This window comes from Capricornis sumatraensis, chromosome 16 (genome assembly GCF_032405125.1).
Source record: "Capricornis sumatraensis isolate serow.1 chromosome 16, serow.2, whole genome shotgun sequence".
Classification (NCBI taxonomy): Eukaryota; Metazoa; Chordata; class Mammalia; order Artiodactyla; family Bovidae; genus Capricornis; species Capricornis sumatraensis.
Genome location: NC_091084.1, coordinates 50058309 through 50063842, shown reverse-complemented (window position 1 = coordinate 50063842; position 5534 = coordinate 50058309).

Sequence of the window (5534 nt, the reverse complement as noted above, 5' to 3'; positions counted from 1 at the left end):
GCTGTTTGCATCAGGTGTCCAAACTATTGGAGCTTCAGTTCCAGCATCAGCCCTTCCAATGAATATCCAGGGTTGATTTCCTTTAGGATTGACTGGTTTGATCTCCTCGCTGTCCAGGGGACTCTTAGGAGTCTTCTCCAAAATCACAATTCAAAAGGATCAGTTCTTCAGTTCTCAGCCTTCTTTATGTCTCCAACTCTCAGCCTCCAACTCTCACATCCATACATGACTACTGGAAAAGTCATAACTTTGATTATATGGACCTTTGTTGGCAAAGTAGTGTCTCTGCTTTTTAATATCGTCATAGCTTTTCTCCAAGAAGCAAGCATCTTCAAATGTCATGGCTGCAGTCATCATCAGCAGTGATTTTGGAGCCCAAGAAAGAAAAACCTATCTTTTTATTATTGAAAATTAAATTCTGACCTTTATCCTAAGGCTGCATCCATCACTTTTGTTGGACTGGGAAGTGTTACTGGTATCTGACTCTTTGGGACTTCATGGTCTGTAGCCTGCCAGGCTCCTCTGTCCATGGGCTGTCCCAGGCAAGAATGCTGGAGTGGTAGCCATTCCCTTCTCCAGGGGATCTTCTCCACTCAGGGGTCAAATCTGGGCCTCCTGCACTGAAGGCAGATTCTTTACCATCTGAGTCACCAGGGAAAATTAACTATATATTGTCTATATTTACTATCCTACAGTCAGGGTCCGCATGTTGTCATTGAAACAGCCTGCAAACTACCGCACAGTTGTACTCATCTCACACGCTAGAAAAGTAATGCTCAAAATCCTCCAAACCAGGCTTAAACAGTATGTGAACTGTGACCTTCTGGATGTTCAAGCCGGATTTACAAAAAGCAGAGGAACCAGAGATCAAATTGCCAACATCCGCAATCATTGAAAAAGCAAGAGTTACAGAAAAACATCTACTTTTGTTTTATTTTTACACCAAAGCCTTTGACTGTGTGGATCACAACAAACTGTGGAAAATTCTGAAAGAGATGGAAATGCCAGACCACCTGACCTGCCTCTTGATAAATCTGTATGCAGGTCAAGAAGCAACAGTTAGAACTGGACATGGAACAAGACTGGTTCCAGATTGGGAAAGAAGTATGTAAAGGCTGTATATTGTCACCCTGCTTATTTAACTTACATGCAGAGTACATTATGAGAAACGCTGGGCTGGAGGAAGCACAAGCTGGAATCAAGACTGCCAGGAGAAATATCAATAACCTCAGATACGCAGATGACACCACCCTTATGGCAGAAAGAAAGAGGAGCTAAAGAGCCTCTTGATGAAAGTAAAAGAGGAGAGTGAGAAGGTTGGCTTAAAGCTCAACATACAGAAAAGTAAGATCATGGCATCAGGTCCCATCACTTCATGGCAAATAGATGGGGAAACAATGGAAACAGTGAGAGATTTTATTTTGGGGCTCCAAAATTACTGTAGATGGTGACTGCAGTGATGAAACTAAAAGACCCTTTCTCCTTGGAAAAAAAGCTGTGACCAACATAGACAGCACATTAAAAAGAAGAGACATTACTTTACCAACAATGGTCCATCTAGTCAAAGCTATGGCTCTTCCTGTAGTCATGTATGGATGTGAGAGTTGGACTATAAAGAAAGCTCAGCATTGAAGAACTGATCCTTTTGAACTGTGCTGTTTGAGAAGACTCTTGAGAGTCCCTTACCCTGCCAGGAGATCCAACTAGTCAATCCTGAAGGAAATCAGTCCTAAATATTCATTGGAAGGACTGATGCTGAAGCTGAAACTCCAATATTTTGGCCACCTGATGCAGAGTCAACTCATTGGAAAAGACTCTGATGATGGAAAAGATTGAAAGCAGGAGAAGAAGAGGACAATGGAGGATGAGATGGTTGGAGGGTATCACCGATGCAATGGACATGATTTTGTGCAGGCTCCGGGAGTTGGTGATGGACAGAGAAGTCTGGCGTGCTGCAGTCCGTGAGGTCTCAAAGAGTTGAACACAACTGGGCAACTGAACTGAACTGAACCACTGATCCCACACAGCCTGGCTGTAGCATGGAAGCTACCCTAAGATGAGGCTTGATCAGACCTTTGTGTATGCCAAGCCTCCTTCCTCAGGAACTCCGCCCATGGCACTAAACTACCCTAAGATATTTTAGGTTCCATTTATTCCTTCTCTCAGAAAGAGCACAGTTGAAGGCCAAGGGCCTTAGGGAAAATGCCCTGGAGAGCAAGTCAGGAGCTTTGATTCCTAGCCTGGGCATTTCCATGACAAATTACATCACTGAGAAAGTCCTCATCTTTCCCTGTGCTTCAGATTTCTCTTTTGGACATGGACAAAGTCACTTAGTGCACAGTGCAGATAAAGTTGTCGTTCTACCAACAGAGAATTTCTGCTGGTTAAATTTCTAAGTTCCCTCAACACTTTAACCAGGAGTGTTATTGAACCCTATACTTCTCAACTAGCAAGACTCCCTCAGGTCCTCTCATTCAGCTAGGAAATTCTCCTAAGCAAACCCGCTGGTACTAGTGTGTGTGTGCTGGTTGCTGAGGGGAGAAGAGAGCATGCTCTTCTTCCATTCTCTGCTCACACATCTAGGAAAGAACTTGACACCCTCCCCACTTAGCTGCCTCCACTAACTCACTTCAGAGATTGAACCATTTACTTCAAGGAAGTCTTAGAGGGCAGAGAGCTGTGATTAAGAGCACGGATTATCGAGTCAGGTGGTCTGAGTGGCTGAACTCAGCACCAGTTACTAGCTGTATGACCCAATCCTCACACCTGTAAAATGGGGTTTTAACATCCTCAGAAGATTGTTGTGACATTGAGAGAGTAAATATGTTCAAAGTTTGTGGCTTATATATGCTAAGTGCTCTAGAGTCTTTTGCTGTTTTTATTGAGCCAATCACTGTTTTATTCTGCACTTCACACCAGTGCATTTGTAACAGTAATAATAAGACAACTGGCATTTATTGAAAGCTTACTAATGCGCCAGACATTTCAGCAAGGATTTTGTGTAACTTACATCATTTAATGTATTTCCCTGAATATACTAAGAGAGAAGGAAGCGTATACTAGAAACAAGAGTATACAAGTAGAGAAAGGGTGGTGGTTATGATTATTGTCTTCATTTAAGTAGCTGGCTTTGTGAAGTCAAGGACTGTGTGACTCTCTGGGTCACTGGTATGTCACCATATTGCAATGCATGCAATTTTGGTTTAAAAATATTGACTAATATTTTTGACAATAGTAAAAAATGACTTTTCCAATATGGGAAGGTTATCTTCTGAAACAGGGATTTGAGTATTATTATGTGACACGGGATTAAAGAATTTTCATTTGCATAAGAACTTTGTAAATATTATGTTTTTTAACAAAAACAAGGGCTCAGTGGAAAAGCCATGAGTGCCTCTCCCTGTCAGAGGAAGTGCTTCACTGTGACTGTATGAAACAGGGTAAGCTGAAGATTGTCCTTGATGAATTCTTAGAGTCGCATAGCTCTATGAAGGTCTGGGCTGTTACATTTTATTCTCTTCTTCCCTATCACACACACAGTGATGGACACACATGAGAGAATGCTCTCCCCTCACTTCTTCATTGGATGAATCAAATTATCAAGTGGATATGCTGAGGAAAAGAGGGAACCAGAGCAAAAAATGAGTTCCAAGTGAAAACCACAATATTTTCTTCTGGCTCAGGGGTCCAGCTAATGGGAAGTTATGGCTTTGTGAAGCCTGACCTAAAATCAGGAGCCCCATAGGATATGCACAGGAAAGAGACAAGTGCCCACAAGGAGCAGGTTTTCTTAGAGTGACAAGGATCCCTTTGCTCCAAACCTCTAGAGACCCTCTCTTGAGTCAGTCCTACCAAAATGTCCTTACCTCCAGTCTGAAACTACTTTTCCCAGCCTGTGTCCCATTTCCCTAAAGCAGTTTCCTACGAGCCCAACATCCAGAGACTGGTCCTGAGCTTCCTACTCTCAGTTCTTTGAGTACAGCTGCCTGGGGTTCCCTCCTGGGCTCCCGCTGTTGACTTTCATCCCCTCTCCTCCCCTTGAATGCTGCTGAGATGACCCATTTGATGAGTATGGATCTTTCAAGAAATAATTCACTTGTTAATGGCTTATCCCCCAAATCCCATTTTAAACATCTGAAATCACTATAAGTAACAGAGAATGAAGAGGAATGTGGGGAAATAAGGAGATGGGGAATGAGTAGGAGAGTTGTACGAGAAGGTAGACAGGATTAATGGATGATAAAGGCTACTATTTTTTGAGAACTTCTATATTCTAAAGTCTAATTAAATAAGCTGCTGCTTCAGAGTGTGTCATATTTTATTCTAATCCCACATAAACTCTGTAAAATGGATAAGATCATCATCTTTATTTTGAGATGAGGAGACTAAGACTAACCTGAGAGGAGTCAAGGCATGTTGCCTGAAGTCAGACATGTAAGATGCATCACTAGTTCTAGGACCCAAATCAGACTTTGAATCCACTGCTCACAAGCCCTTTGCTGCACTGCTGAGGAGCGTGAGATGAATAGGCCTAGAAGAGCAGAGGAATGGGGCTCTGGATGCAGGAGGAAGGCCTGGAGAAGTCTGGGACTATAACTCTGGGAGCAGGAACTGCTCTGGGTTTGAACTTCAGCACACTTTACTCAGCAAACCCGAGGTCTCCGCAGGGACTCTGGGAGCTGGGATGCAAGATGTGTCTATCAGAGGTCACAGAGAGGGCAGGGCCAAGACTAGCTGCTGGCTATCAGAGCCCAGAAGGGCTACAGGTCTGTTGGGTCAGATAGGTGGTCAGGTCAGGTTGGCGGCTCTGGGTGGAGTTGCGAGTCTCAGGGCAGATAGACCGTGAGAACAGAAGTGAGCGGGGGAAAGCGGAGGGAGGCCCAGCACCGCAGCATTTTACTTTTTACCACCACGTGAGACACTCCAGCCAAATAAGGGGGCCTTGGTGCCTCTGAACACAGTCTTGAAATCTGTAAAATAAGGATAATAATTATATCTATCTTATGGGGTTATTGAAGACACACTGTCAGGACCAATGACAGCAGTTCAGGCTAGAGCTATGGGCTCACTAGGGACCAGACGTCTCAAAGCAACAGGTAAGTTCTTGAAAATAACACCAACCACATTTAAAGATGCGCAGACTGTCTCAAGGCCCAAGACATCATTGAACAATGGCCTGAGATTCTGTATAAGCAGAGACTTCCCCTTCCCCAGTCAGGCCATCTTCCCAGGTACTGTGGTCAAAGTCCAGAGCTTAGCTTTCAGGCCGAAACTCCTGAAGGCATAGGTGCAGACGAAGGCAGCTAACAGCAACTTTGCTCTTTAAGAAAGTAATTAGCCTCCAATTAAAATAAATAAATTTATATTAAAAATAAATAAAATTAAGCATACCTGTATAATAGCAAAAAAAAAAAAAAAAAGAAAGAAAGAATATCTCACTTCACATGGAGCATGTACAGCCCTAGATCCTGAAGCATAAGAGGTCCACTAAGAATCTGACCAGAAGCTGAACAGGAAACAGGATGATTAAGGAA